The sequence below is a fragment of the Mesocricetus auratus genome, unplaced genomic scaffold (assembly GCF_017639785.1).
Source record: "Mesocricetus auratus isolate SY011 unplaced genomic scaffold, BCM_Maur_2.0 Super-Scaffold_100006, whole genome shotgun sequence".
Taxonomy (NCBI): Eukaryota; Metazoa; Chordata; class Mammalia; order Rodentia; family Cricetidae; genus Mesocricetus; species Mesocricetus auratus.
In genome coordinates, this window is record NW_024429190.1 from 88,433,420 (window position 1) to 88,449,605 (window position 16,186).

General features: G+C 42.5%; 1 long non-coding RNA gene across 1 annotated transcript; it reads left to right on the forward strand.

The window, feature by feature from the left end:
• Positions 1–8,137: 8,137 nt before the first annotated feature.
• LOC121140929 lies at positions 8,138–13,015 on the forward strand. Its single transcript, XR_005877883.1, has 2 exons — positions 8,138–11,717; positions 12,744–13,015. It is a non-coding gene; the product is annotated as an uncharacterized LOC121140929 (long non-coding RNA).
• Positions 13,016–16,186: the final 3,171 nt, after the last annotated feature.

Here is a 16,186-nt window from a genome sequence, read left to right on the forward strand (position 1 = left end):
GTCCGGAGTTGTGTAGAGTGATGTAGTTTCAAGCCAGTTTCAGGATAGTGCTTTTCAGGTGGAGTCAATGATGTGGGGAAGTTCAGATGCCTCCAGTAGAATCAGGTGAAGTCAAGGAAGTGGATCCTCATTCTCTTTCTGAAGCAGTTGAAGATTGCTGTCAGGAAATCCCTTGTTCTCTGGAAAACTCAAACATTAATGTTAACAAAGAAATATTTTAACTTTCATATGTATGCATACTGGAAGAGGTGACAATAGGGAAGATGGCAAACCTGAAGGAAATTAGACTTTACAGAAAAAGAAATCCACAGATAACAGTCCCTAATTTTATTTTCTTCTGTCTTAAATGGTTGTCAGGAGCGGGATTGAATTTCCACGCAAAATAACAAAAGATTTAAAGGAATTTTAGAAACAGAAGAGCAGAGAGAAGCACAGATTTTTGGTAGCAGCATTTTCTCAGGTGGGCTCTGTTTTGCTATCGACAAGCCGAGATTCACGTGGCTCGCTTACCGGAGTCTTCCTGACTCGGCATAAAAAGAAAAAAATAAAAAACAAGGTTGTTTTAAGAGACTCTGCTAATGATTGAAAAGTGTGTACGTACAGCTGGAAGTGGCAGCTTGTGCTGAATGTCAGCATGGACTGAGGCAGTAAGCTGGAATCACGCTTTCGCCCGCCATCTTGGAAGGCAGCAGTTTAAAACAGCCGCGGTTTTACAGATAAGACACGTGGCCAGAAAAACGTAAAGATTTACAGTAAAGTCAGACTTGGATGAACAAACCTCTAAAGGTTTTCGGTGTGTTTAAAAATATACGTGAGATTGAGAGAGAAAATGAAACGGCAAAGTGGTAAATAAATACAAAAGCCGGCGTTGTGGTGGCGCACGCCGGTAGGATTTACTCCAGAGGCAGAGGCAGGCGGATTTCCAAAGAGAAACCCTGTCTCAGATAAAAATAAATTAAAATAAATAAAGTAATAATATATAAATAAATAAGCCACGTAAAGATGGAAAATACACAGAGAGTCTGGATACTGTACACTATTATGTTTTTCAGTTTTTTCATTGTTAAGGAAGGAACAACTACTGAAGTACACTTGATTATAAATGCTGCTAAATTAATCCAACTTCTATCTTTTGAAAATGCCTTGACTTCAAAATTTAAGTATAAGGATATGTTACTCGGAAAAGGAGTTTTAGTTTATGTCTCCACAGAAAATGAAAAGCTGAGGATTCCTTCCAGGCTTCTGTGGTTTGACGAACCAAGACCTCCGGAAGCAGTGGACCAGGTGTTCCAACAACTGAAACAGCTAAGATGATGGAGCTTTACAGACCCTGAAAATAAGGACTTATACAGGTTTCTGAGTTTTGTCATTATCCCCATGGTATAAACAGCGCCCCCTTCCAGCACGAAGCAGTTTGGAATGAGCGACGTCCTAATTCCCATCTTGTTTATAAATCTTTGTTTTCATTTAAATGGGGTTGTTTATAATTGGCTAATGATAACAGCCGATCTCTTTTTTAATGGTAAAAAGGGGAATTATGGTATGGGTATTGTTTTTCATTTATTGAGACAAAATCAAGGTCAATTTTGTGATGCTTATATTTCTCCTCTTGATTAAGTATTGTGCTTATACTGTTCTTTTAAAACATAATACCTAATTGAATACAGACTATAGATAGTTACTTATAATAGAAGTTATAGTTAGGTAAGTTAGGTTTTCTAGATATATAGAGATGTGTTTGAGATAGATAGTCTTCAAACCTTTCAAAGACCTTCAGAAAATGGCATTTAAAATGGTTTAGGGTTTTTCTTGACAATGAGAAATGTCTGCTCCTGGCAGCACCAATTATGTCTGAGAGGAAGATGGGCATCGAAGAAACTTGTTAGGGAGTTTGCTTTCTACATGGCAAGATTAGCCATTTGGGCAAGAAACTGCTCTTGCCTGTACTGCTTGACTGTTGCTGTATAAACTGGACATGCAGGACCCACAGGAAAGTGACTGCTGAACTCAGTCTTACAGGGTTCCTGCTTCATGAAAGAGTCTAAGCGACTTTCTACAGGACAAAGAAAAATGACTGACAGACTGCCAGCGCAGATGGACAGTTTGAAATTTCCTGCTTTGCTGAGAAGTGTTCCAGACACATTGTGGCCTATGGGCTGAAGATGGATGCCCCAACGTTACAGAGGAACTTCGGGTGACTGTCCAGGCAGTAAGATACCTCTGTCAATCATAGTGTTTATATATTATCCTTCTGTGGTCTTTGATGGAGTTGAAGACAGATAGTTATAATTATAGTTTTCCTTAGTTATGATAAAAGATAAGCTACATATAGGACTTTGGACTCACAAGGATGGGATGGATGATATTTTCTTTAGATCTTGCTAAATGTTAATAGACAAAATGTTGTAACTGTGTTCTTACTTGATAACTGTTCTGTCATATACAATTTGACTATGTTAAAGTTAAGACCTTTCTTTTTGTTTAAACAGAAAAGAGGAGATGTTGGGGAAGTCCTGTGTATATGTCAATAAATTACTGTCTGGCCAATAGGAATCTAGATAGGTGGGACTAGGAATCCAGGAGGATTCTGGGAAGGAGAAACACAGGAGAGTTCGAGATGTAACCGCCATGGGGTAGGAAGCCCGGAACTATTCTCCGGTAAGAGAAATACTTAGATTAATAATTATGGGGTAATTACTTAAGTCAGAGCTAGCCAGTAAGAAACAAGCAAGGCCAACAGCTTCATAATTAATACAGCGTCTTGTGTGTTATTTGGGGACTACAATGTGGCAGAGCCCAGGCGACTGGCGGGTGATATACCAAAGCGGCTAGCAAGATAAAGCTTTTCTTAACATGTATAGGTTTACACACATGAGTGCAGTGCTTTTAGAAGGAGGGAATGATGCATGAGAGAGATCCTTTGGAATTTAGAGTTGTAGGTAATTGTGGGCTGCCTGATGTAGGTCCTGGGAATTGAACTCAGAGCTTTCAGAAGAGAGGCAAGCAGTCTTAATTGCTGACCAACTTTCCAGTGCCTGCTTTATTTATTTATTTTGATTATCATCTATCTATCTATCTATCTATTTATGTTTTTCAAGACAGGGTTGTTTTGTGTAGCTCTGACTGTCCTGAAATTCATTCTGAAGATCAGGCTGGCCTCAAACTCACAGAGATCCTCCTGCCTCTGCCTCCTGAGGGCTGAGAGTCAATGCATGCTCTGCCACTATCTAGTTAATTTTTTATTTTTTAATCGTATGTATTTTTTAATTGTCTGGGATGTATAGGTGTGTGGGGTCTCTTTCTGTGTGTCTCTGTATGTGTATGTGTGTGCACGAGTATCTGTATGTGTCTGGGTATGTGTCTCTGTGTATGTGTGTGTCTCTCTGTGTGTATATCTGTGTATGTGTCTGTGTGTGTATCTGTGTGTCTCTGTGGATGTGTGATTTGTATGGGGTCTCTGTGTCTATGTATCTGTGTGTGTCTATGTATGTGTGTCTCTGTGTGCTATTTCTGTGTATGTCTGTATATGTTTGTGTTTCTGTGTGTGTGTCTGTGTATTTATCTGTGTATGTACCTGATGTGTGTGTCTGATGGGGGGGTCACTGTGTATATGTATGTCTATGTGTGTATCTCTGTGTGTCTATGTGTATTTGTTTGAGTGGGTATGTCTATGTAGTTGTCTGTGTGTGGGTGTGTATACATTAGTGCAGAAGCCCACAGAGGCTAGAGATGCCTGATCCCCTGGAGTTGGAGTTACAGGCAGTTATGAACTGCTTGATGTGGGTTTAGAATCTCAAGAGCACTACAAGGCACCTCTCCAGCCATTCTGTGATTTCTTTGAGATTTTACTCAGCATTGCTATGAGTAACACATACTTTCAAGTCATAGTTGTGGTTTTACTGGGGTCAGAAGAAGCGTCCTGTGTACACACTGACTACATGAGTACTCTAAAATGACCACTTATTGTTAATAACTAACTTTTCCTCTTAAACAAGGGTTTCCTATGTAGCCCTTGCTGGCCTGAAACTCACCCTTGCCTCTGCCTCTGCCTCTTGAGTGCTGGGTTGATAGGCATGCACTACCACACACAGTAATGCTTAATTTTGCAGGTTAGGTTTGCAGTTCAAACTACAAATGAGTTCATCTCTATTTGATGCCTTGCTATACATATTGAAATAAATGCAAGGGGTGTTGAAAAGGCTAATAGCTTTGCAAGCATTAATTTCCTGGTGTATTTTATTATATGCATTTTCCATAATTGAATATCTATCTAAAGCACAGTGCCTAAGGATTAACTTGTGCGCTTTTCTTTTCACTGCTATTATCAATTATGGGTTGCAATTTGGTGACTAAATTGAATTTGTTGCAGGATTCCTCACTGTTGTTGTCTCTGGAACAGGATTCCTCACTGCTGTTGTCTCTGGCATTTCCTTGTGGCTTTTTTACCCAGGGTATTTCATTTCCAAATTGTCTTATTGGACTCTCATGCATGTGACATTGGCTATGAGCATTATCTAGAGCAATTCGAATAGCTGTGGATTTTATTCTGTTCTATAAAAAGATAAGGGTCTGGCTTGCAGTCACATTCCCTCTCTTGGAATTTTTGATCTGGCTCCATGGAAATATTGTCAAATCAGTTTGGCTAGAGTTGCTGGAAGGGCAAGAGTTGAGAGAATTCCTAGTTAAAAGGAATGGGTCTTGAAAGGGAGTGACAGAGGGTAAATTGTAAGCTCCAGTTTGATGTAAATGGGATAGAAATGGATTTGAAGAAGAAAGAAAGGTAGTTTAAAACCAGAAAACCAAAAGCAATTGCCATGGCTCCAGCCAGAAAAATACAATATTTTTTTCACTCTAACTGTAAGTCATCATAAGAGCAAAGAACATTATTATTTATACTTTGGTGATCAGCTCATTGCTAAAGGGACTCACAAAAATATCCTACTCAGAATATTGAAGTACAAAGCAGGATTCTGTATTCCCACACACGACTCAAAGATGACCTCTCTATAGAAATCTTCCCATGTCTGTCCTATAGCAAGTCAGAGGAAAGTCTCATATGTCGTGGAAATATTAATATCCCTTCCTTTCTAAACTAATTTCATTTCTTTGAAATTTTGTTTCTTTTCTTCTCAAATGAAAGGAATTAAATGTAGGGAAACAATTCTATCAGGAGATTCATTTTGATAAAAGAGAAATTAATTAGAAGTTAATTAAAGATACACTCATATCTGAATTAATAGTAAATTTTTTTCAAAGGCACACATTAGCTGAATGCTAGGATGATAAGCAAACCACTTATTTCCAGCCAACACTGCAGACTAGGGGTGTAGCTCTGTGGTCTGGCCCTGTGTTCAGTCACCACCACAGCCATGAGCACAGAACCCTTTGTATTCTTCCTGGGAGATGGAATTATATGCAGTGTGCCGACTAGAAATGCAGAACTTTTGCTGGCCACATTCACATCCCACAAGTATCTCTCTGATCCAAAGATGCTCATTGCATAACTGAACTGAACTTTTCCATACTTTGTGACAATTGTGACAGCAGTCCTAAGACTCTTGTCAGCCTTGTTCCGGATCAAGGACCATAGCCATAGTCATGTCCAATCTGGGTTTATTTTAAACAGCCTCTAAAGCTCGTGGTTAACAGCTTTCACTGCTTATAAAAATACCATCACCTTGCCAGCATTGTGATCATGAGAGACAGGTTATCACAGGTAGAAAATAGAAGAGAAAATGAACTCTCTTTCTGCCAGCCAACACAAACTATACTACTAACACCAAATAGTACCATGACATCCATTTCGGGAGATAGCAGTGTATTAAACAGATGATATCCATGCTGGGCGTGGGAGACAGGGCTCGCTGACCTGGAAGGTTGAGTTTGAAGTGTGTGGTTTGCAAGAGCTGGACTTGCTCCCAGTTACCTTCCCACCTCTAACCCAGACTAGATACGCCTTAAGCCTTCCATAAATGTTTGTAGGACACTCGCAACACTGGGTTCTGTTTGATGGCATTGCCAGCTGGCCACAGAAAGCCTGGCTGTGTCATCTGTGTGTGAGCCTGGAAAGGAAGCAGGTGACAGCTGAGGAGGGCATGGGAGAAGGAACACTGGAGGAAGTAGCTGAGGTTTTCTGGTACATTCTTGCACAGACATGTGTTTGGCCTTCAGGATTTCCCAAGTGCCTCTCTGAGGAGTACTTGGTCAGGATGATTAGGTACATGAGAACCAGGCAGACAATAGAAGCCAGGAGACCAATGCTGGATTCAGTGTTGGAGAAAATGCTTACTGCTGATCTCTAAAAACATCATGTAAAGTGAAAGAATGATGGCGTGTAGGCCAAGGCAGAGATGGGAAAGAGGCCATGGGGATAGGAGTCACTGAGGACAGAGATCCACATAAACACCTTTCCTACCAAGGCTAATGATGCAGGGTTTTACATGTGCAATATCCTCTTACCCTACAATAAATTACCAGCACTTGAGCTTACCATACTTCTTGCAGAAAGTACCAGAAAAACGACTTAGTTTTTCTTTAGAATAATTATGTTATGGACAAATGAACTTTCATGGGCTTCAATTGGCAGGGGAGGCAGACAAAATAGGAACATTTACCTCTGCTCCACGAAACTTCCTCTTATATATTCCCTTCCTGGTGTAATTGACACAATTAACTTTTTGTTTGTTTTTGTTGTCCCTCCCCCCAGACAGGATTTGTATTTGTAGTTCTGGCTGTCCTGGGACTTGCTCTGTAGACCATGCTGGCCTTGAATTCAAAGATCTGCCTGCCTCTACCTCCCCAGTACTGGCTACATTTAACTTTTAAGTATGGATGCAATTGTTGAGGCACACAATTCAATGGAACATAAATATGAAACTACTTCAAAGAAAGTCTTTCTCCAAAGTGTGCCATTCACACTTATGTATGTATGTATGTATGTATGTATGTATGTATGTATGTATTGGTGAGGCTGTGAGTAGTTTCCTTAGTGAAATCTCAGCTTTTAGCTCTACTGTGACTTTGTCTTTACTCAGCTTGGTTTTGCTATAAACGTTCTGTTTGTGCAGTTGCAGTCTTCGATGCTGGAGGAGGAATGTCTGTCCTCACTCCATGATGGCTGGGCTTGAGTGTGGCTTTCACTGTGCAGGTCTGTGTGGGAGAGGTGTAGGTGTTTGCTTGGAGCTGCTCCTTGGTTTGTTGAGCTTGCTATTCCAGTTTATGAGGTCAATGAGGGTATGAGAAGTTTCATGTGCCCTTTGCAAACTCCATTGCCATTAAGTGTTGGTTGGCATTGGTTGCCGCTTGTCATACTTAATGTATTTTCCCACCAAAGGATCTAGTTCATACTTTTTCCATATTGAGCCCAGGACCTGGCACACTAGTCAAGTACTGTTCTCTCACTAAATTAACCTGCTGGCCTTGAACATACCACCCCCGGCCCTACAGTGGCAGGTATTACAGATGTGAGACACATTATCATTTGTTAATGGGGATATGTTTTCCCCTTCTGTTATACTCAATCATGGTGGTTCTGTGAAGATGTCTTCCTGTCTGAAACTTGACATGCTTGTCAAAACTACCCACCTGTAAACTGGCAAACGTAAGTGAGATCCCACAGTTAGTAAGTCTTAGAAGTCAGGAACATAAGTGGCAGAGGCCGTGTCAACACTGCCTGCATCTGCCAGTCTCTCCTCCCACCTGCCACCTCTCCTCAGAGCTAGCACATAGCAGACCAGAGGGGCCAGCCAAGCAGACATCAGCAGGGAACGCAACACCATCCTTCCCGGAGTTACCAACTCAGTGCAGATGCTTTGCTTCCCTTAGGCCCGTGGTGGAGATCTTCTACCTTGCTTTGAGGAGAGAAGGCAGTCTCCTCCCCTTCTATAAATCCCGGCTCTAAGCTGCTGACCCTCCCTCTTGCTTCATATCTCTAGACAGTAGAACCTGTTCCCATACTGGTCCTCTGCCCAAGATCTGTTCTCTAGCTCTCCTGCCTGTAGTGTCCCATGAAAGCTGACTTCTATGGATGATCTCGCTAAGAAACTCCCTGGCCTTCTAGCATTTGGTTGGTTTTGACTAAAGGCAGAAGGGCTCCTAAGTGGTAGATAAGGAGCCAGGAGTTTGTAATCCCTGTCCTCTGCTTTAAACAGATCCCCTTGGGCTGTCTGCTGCCTCTCTCTTTAAACTCACTATTTTGATCACTGGATTTCCTCCCTCCCCTCAGTCTAAGACCTGTGAAGCTTCCCCACTGTGACCAGTCCCTGAGTGTCACCATCCTGTGCTGATTCCCTCGAGCCACACTGTTCCTTACCCAGTCCACTCCTCTGCACAGGGTCTCTTCATTTAAACCATTTCAGTGAAATCCTTGAGAGGATCACCTGTTTCCTGCTGTGGCCATGACAAATCTGCCTCATTCCATTAGCACAATATCCCCAGGTTTCCAATGTCCTTCCATATGTATTTACTTAAATGAAAAATGGCTGTATAATCTAATCGTGGGCAGATATCAGACATATCCTTATCGAGGAGCATTCTCCGACATAACTGGATTCAAAAATATCAGAGGCATGAAAAGCTAAGGAATTACTAAAGATTAGAGACTCGAGAGACATGTTGATGATATGCAAGGAGAAACAAGTTTATGTGTCTTCCTAAAGAGATAAATGTGTGTGAAGATGCATGTGTACATATGTGTGTCTATTCACATATGCATGACACATGAATACAGGATGCATGACTCTGAAACTATGCAAGAACCCTTTGTGTGAATTGTAGAGCATTTCACAGCCCAGATGAAAGCTAACTTTCTGTGGGCCATTTATTTGACTGTCTGTCCTTTCTCTTGCATTCCTACTGCAAGCGCCCCTGTACACCTATGTTTCTGCATACGACCCAGGACTATTGTTGACTAGAGTTGAGAAGCAGAACTGTTGAATCAGGGACTGTGCACACTTTTACATTTTGGTGTGTGTTTTGAATTGCCAAAGAAGCTTACAGCTTGGTAAACACCTATTCTTTATTACTGTGAAATAAATTATGAACAAGGTTTTGCAAAAAACAAAACAAAACACCAAAAAACTGGATGGTAGCTTGTACAACTAGGCTTTTCTGAACAGATCAAATTTAGATCCTAGATTGGCTACCTTCACATTATTTGCATGCATTAATTTCCTCCCAAGGTTCTTCAAGGCCTTCCTGCTCTGCATCCTCCCTTTGCTGTGGGGTTCCAGGCCCTCCTGCAGAGGCCTGCCTCTCTAAACTCTTGTTTGAAATGCTAATTTTCTTCATGAGGGTAAAAAAACGTTCAAATACTACTTTCAGCAATTGATCATGTATGATTTTTCTGTCAAGTATAACCTTGCTTTTGCTCATGTAAGCAAATATAATCAAGGTTTGTGAGAGAACTTTTTGGAAAATCAGGTGAGTGAATATTAAAGTTGACTGGAAACTGTGGCACCATTGCTCAGCAGCACGCTGAATATATCCACATGCTTCGTTTTTTGATATAATTACAAAATGATAAGGATGAAAAGGAAGCTGGGAACATTTTATCCACCCTCTTTTGCACTGAAGGTGGAAACTGTAGACCTGATATGTGGACTGAAATCACACAGCCCACACAGAACCAGATGAACCCTGATCGTCTGACTTTGGCTGTGTCCTTTCCTGCTTCCCATCTGTACAGTCCAGGAAGTCCTTCAAAGATGTCTTTCATTGTTGTTGGTATACGCTGTTGTGTGTCCCAGTGGAGGCCAGGCTGGAATTGGGCTTACAACAGTTGTGAGCTGCCTGATCCCAGTTCAAACCCTCGGGAAGAGCAGTCAGTGCTCCTTAACCATTTCTCCAGTCCTGCCTTGGAGGTCTTAGGCTTCTGTGAAGCAAGATCTGTGTCTGGTGAAGCCACAGTCTGAAGGTTACTCAGAGTAGGGAAGGTAAAAGGAAAACAAACCAACAAACAAATAAAAATATTCTAGCACTCCTGAAGAATTAACCTAAGACATTATTTTAACTTGCTTACAGCCAGGGTATAAAAATGGGAAATAGTCAGTTCTCTCTGATTGCTGAGAAATACATGGAAAGGAATGATATAGCTTTGGGTAATGCAAATGTGTTAACGTCGTGTAAGTCCCAAAATTTGCTCCTGCATTAACTTCAGCATGATATGCACACTAAATGTTACTGTATTTGGAAATAATTACCTCTTACAAATGATTCGTGAAGAGAAAACTCTGGTAAGTTAGCTTCCAGTTCTCTTCATGGAGAAATCCAAACTATGATCAACCATTCATCTTCTAAAATTATAATAATTTTCTAAATGTTTATGCCACAGTAAGATGACGTATCACACAAGTGTTGGTGCCAACCACATGCAACCCTGCCAAATCACTTGCCAAATATCTTGCCTTGGAGATGTATTTTGTGTTTAGCTGGACGTGGGTGTATGCAGCATTCTATACACTCGGAAAATTTCATAAAGAACTCTTAAGTTTGAGTACAAGGCCATTTTTGCATTTTCTTCCTCACTTTGGAGGGGTCATTTGCAGAATGTATTGGGGATTGGGAAAATTGCATGAGTGTAGAAGAACATTGTAGAGCAGAGTGGGGTTAACTTGAAGATCTGACCTTCAAGAGAAGGAGAGTGGCTAGTCAGCAAAAGAAGGCTTTGATTCTTAGGATCTCTGGAATGTGTTCCCCATGGGGATTGATATGATTACCTTGAGGGATCCATGTGGTTGCTGTAGTTAGTCAGTAGTTGAAAAAGGTTTCCTGTGCTTAAGCAGAAGGTTAGGTCCCAACTGAGTGGTTTTCAGTTCTGTCCCAATCTCCTCCATTTCAAATCAATATTTTGCTACACCCACCATTTAACATTCATTAATAAAATGATCTATATGGGAATACATCTTTTAAAAACGAATACGTGGGACTGGGAGGTGGCTCAACAGGGAAGGACCTGGCTGCACTAGCATGAGGATCTGAGTTCAGATCCTCAGCACCCAGGTGGGAAAAAAGGCAGACATGCTAATGGAGGCTTGGAGGCAAAGACGGGAGGATCCTGGGGACTCTCAGCCAATTGGTGAACTCCAGGTTCAGTGGGAGACTTTCTTTTAAAAGATAAAGTAAGAAGATCATAGAAATATTCACAGTCTCTCCTGTTGCCATGTGACTCAGGTGGCTAAAAGATGCCCACGGGCCAGCCTGGTCCTCAGTCTGGGCTGGCTGAAAGCATCCACAGGCCAACCTGGCACTGCCCTTTGCTGAACTCTGCAGCAGGAGAGCTGGCCCCACGCTACACCATAGCATGGGCGTGCTGACCCTGATGGTATGGGCTTAGTAGAGCTGGCTCTACCCCTCACCTGAGGGGGGTGGTCCTAGCGGCCCAGACTGCCCAGCTCAGCAATAACCCAGACCCACATCCTGGGCCTTGGATTGGCTCAACTGTAACATCTACCCCATCTATGACCTGCTGGAGTACATGAAGGGACTACTCCTGCAGAATGATAGCCTCAGGATCTCCATGACTCAGAACAATAGCAGGATAGCTGAGAGGAATTTCAGTAGGTGAAGGTCCAGTGATGATGGTGTGCCAGAGGCCTTGAACCAGACCAAGGACTCATTTCCATTGCACAGTAGGGTATGATGTGCGATGCACGGCAGTTCCCAGTGCCACTAGGAAGAATGAAGAGGTGTTGGAGCGACAGGAAAGATAGAAGAGCAAGGTGGGTTTTTCGTTTGCTTTGTTTTGTCTTTAATTCATTTGGGGGGCTTACTTTTGGGAGGTACACTGTAGTGTTGAGGGGCAAATATGGAGGGATAGGGAGGTGAGCTGGATTGGGGTGCAGATGTGAAATTCCAAAGGAATGGACAAAGAATTATAACCGACAAAAAGGAAAGAAAACAATAGAAGGCATGCACATTGATCTCTGCCCTACACACACACACACACACTCACACACACACACTCACACACTCACACTCTCACACACATACACACACGCACACTCTCACACATGCACACATGCTCTCTCACACACATACACACACTCACACACTCTCTCACATGCACACACATGCGCACACTCTCTCACACATGCATGCACACACACGCATACATGCACATGCTCTTCACACATACTCACACACACTCTCTCACACACTCACACACACTCTCTCTCTCACACACACATACATGCACGCACACTCTCTCACACATGCCCGCACACACACGCTCTCTCTCACACACGCATATGCTCTTCACACACTCACACACTCTCTTACACACACACACACACACTTATATACACACACACACACTCTCTCTCTCTCTCTCCCCATCCCACCCCCCACACCATCATCACGGAAAGCCAAAGCAGGAGCCTGGAGGTAGAAACTAAAGCAGAGGCATGAGTGAATGCCCATGAAGTCCAGAATATATCAGTTCCCCTGAATCTGGAGCTCTAGGCAGTTGTGAGCCACCTGGTGTGGGTGCTGGGAACTGAACTCAAGTCCTCTGGAAGTGTCTAATAGCTGAAACAAACCCTTTCTCCCTACACTGTTTCTGGAAAGTGTTTTTTAAAAATCTTAGCAATAGAAAAGCAAAGTAGGTGCATAGAAACTTAATCTGAAAGTAACGTATGTTGTATTATACAATGTTTGATTGCAGCTGTACTGGAACAGTGCTTCCCCAGCTCCACGGTGCACACACTGAAAAGCAGACTTCTGTTCTTCTCCTTCATTTCCCACAGGTCCATGTGCTGAAGACTTGGTCCCCAGGTCATGGTGCTGTTGGGAGGTGGTAGACCATGTGGCTGGTGAAGGATGTAGGTCACAGGAGTATGGCTTTGAAGGGGATGTTGGGATCCTGCACCTTCCTGTCTCTGGCTACCCAGACACAGAGAAGCGCAGAGCAACAGTCATGGACTGAAACCTGACAAACTTTGACCCAAAGAATAAACCTTTTATTATCCTTGTATTATTAAAAAATAACCTTTGTTACCAATAAACCTCTATTGCTGAATTGAATTATCTCAGTAATTTGTTACAGTAGCAGAAAGTCAGCTAACACAAGTGGCCATGGGGTGGGCTCCAAGAGTGCATTTCTTACAAGTTTGTAGGCAATGTTGATGCTGTGGGCTCCTGAAATACATTTTTGGTAGTGTGGTTCACAAGCATGAAGACATCAGAGCACTGAACTGCAAAAGAGAGTGTTTGTAAGCAGAGCCTGGCACAGGTTGTTGAATTGCAATTAAATTGCCAGGCATAGTGCTGCCCTTATGAATAATTATTGGTAAAAATTCTGGTTAAAAGAAAGTTCCCCTTTCCCTTAATTTGCTCAGTATAGCTTTCCTGCAAAAATTACCTTGTGTTCATGTGTGAAATAAAGCTGAACTCCAGACAAATTTTCTACCTACAGGAATGTCCAGTAGATCTTTACAATGGGACTTCCATAGATCATTACAATGAGATGGTTCTTACAAGGAACCATCTACCTCCTGGCATTTAGGATACTTAGCATCATCTAAACTTGCACACTAAATGTCCATAGCGTGGTAAGTCATGGTGACAACCAAAATCTGACCCAGAAAAAATTTCCTAAGTGCTTTGGGGTACAATGTGGGATCTACAGTGTATAAGTTAAGGCAGACTGGACGTCTCACTTTCCTAATGAGCAGTCATGGCAGAAACCCATTTAAGGGCTTGGCAGACTTATCAAGGGTGCTATAGGTGCACAGAGACACCTGGATCCACTCTGACCTTGGGTTACATCTTTTTGCAAGGGATAGAAATGCTGCTTCAAACCCATCTAGGAAAGGGCTCAGCTGGAATACAGCACCTCTTTCAAGTATGCCTGAGTCTACAGATCAGTTGGGGTCTTGCTGAAATGTACAGGGCTATGGTAAGTCTGAGTGGAGGTACCTAAGTGCCTGCATCTCCAATACGTGCATAGCTGTAGTTGCTGCTGCCTCTTCCACCTGCCCCACCGGCTCTGAATATCAAGAGACAGAGCACCTGATTTGGTGGGAATGCCATTGTAGTTTGAAACATCACTGACACCGAGATAAGCCTAGGGCTTCCAAGACAGGAACCACCTTTCAGATCTTTCCTTTCCCCATGTCATAGTTTTCCCTTCTCTACCATGTGTCACCTCTGGGGTTGATGAAGGCTGGAATGCTGAATTTGATCTAGCTGGTCTTCAGGGGCCTGGGTGTGGTTTTATCTCCTCTGGAGTAGGAACAGAAAGAGTAACAGTGACTTTAAATGTCAGTTGAAGGTTTGATGACACAGCGTAACTAACAAAGACCTATTTATGTCACCCAAAGATTTAAATAGTTGTCCTTTAACATGCTGTTCATGAATATTTGGAAGTCAGATTGAAGGTACTATCAAATTAAAATAATTACTTGCTGACGATTGAGGTTTTTCTCTTTGAAATTAAACGTTATTAAGGAAAAATTATTTGGTTCTAGAGCCGAGAATACAGAAACACAAACAGATGCTATAAATTCTAGAATGAGAGCAACCTCGAGAGCAGCATTAGGGAGGTACTTGCTCCCACAGATTGTGCAAGTGCATGGCCCACCCCTGGGGAGTGAGAACCATGAAAATGATTCATGAAAGAAAACTCATGCTACCAATTTCAGGGAGGGTGTTCTACTCACCTGGATGAAGATCTACGAGTCTGTTTGATTGCTACTTATAGGGACACTGTTTTTTATTAATTAGTTTTGACGCTGACCACAACAAACTCCATTTATAGCCCCTCCAGATCCCTTTCCATGGTAAGCATGGAACCCAGGATCTTCTGCATGCTAGGCAAGGATTTTCCTTCTGAGCCACACACCCAGTATCCTATGCCATGCCAGATAGTATCTCAGCGACACACAGAAAATTCTCAATCATTCTCCAGCAGACTTCCTAGTCCATGTTTCTAAAGCTTTCTTCTTGGCCTTCTTACAGGTATAATAATATTATTTGACCACACAATAGCACAGCCTGGATGCTTCCTATTTTGAAGGGAATGAGTCTAATGAATAAAAATAGACAAAACAATCCAAACAGAACATAAGAGTCAAAATCACAAACCAGTACCCTTCCCCTGAACAGGACATGTAGTCATGATTAAGCCATGAAACCTTTATTTTTGGAAGGGAATTAGATCCCAGAAGCCAAAACCAACACTTGAAGTCTTGCCTGCGCCCTGCCTGGTTCCCCTGGATTTGCTACAGACTTGCAGGCCGGTTGCACCTGTATCTACAGGGTTGAAGGGCGGTCATTCGGGATGTGGTGGTCATTCGGGATTAGGTAACAGCGCGTTGGCAGGACTGAAGCTCAGAATGGGGCATCAAGGGGTCATACAATGTTCATGTGGCTGAAACAAAGTTTATTTCACTACAATGTGTTGCCTAGTGATGTACTACCACCTAGAAACAATTCAATTTATAGAAAGCTAGCATACGAATGATAACAAAGCAAACAAAACCCAATGCCCCTTGCCCGCACCCTCTGGTTCACACTTTCTCTGTAGGTAGCCTTTCCCTTGGCAGTGGCACAAGGCTCCATGCTTAGGAAGGTTCTGGCTTCGCTCAGAGCTCCTCTGTTACCTTAGATTCTTAATTACTTTAGACTGGTGTCCAGTGAATTTTATTGTTTTGTTTTTGTTTTTGTATATGTGGCTGAGTACTGGTATGTGCAGGTATGCAGCTGTGTAGACTACTGGTTCCTCTTCTGTCATTCTCTGCCTGCTCCTATAGCAGCGTCTTATCGGTGATCCTATAATGGTGACCGGAAAGAGCGAAGCGTGAAGCTTGGTATTGCTTGAGTGGTCTCTTTCTATTGGGTCATTCGATTCAATAGGAAAGGCAGAGAAGTGCTCTCGTGGTTCTTCTTATTATCCGTGTAAGTGTTCCCCAATAAACACCCACCTGTCATTTATCTTGGGTCCAGTGAAATCTTTACACCCTCGCCTTCATGTTCGTTTGTGGCAGCGCCTCTTCTTGAATCTGGGGCTTTCTCTAGGTTATATTAGAAGCCAGCAAAACCTGCCAATCCTGTCTCCAGCCCAGTCAGAGCTGGGGTTGGGTGTTTGCCGAACCACGTGACATGCCGCACAGGCGCTGGAATCAGAATTGTAGTTCTCGGGATTGTGGAGCAGACTCTTGTAACTGCTGAGATGCTCCAGCTCCTTCAT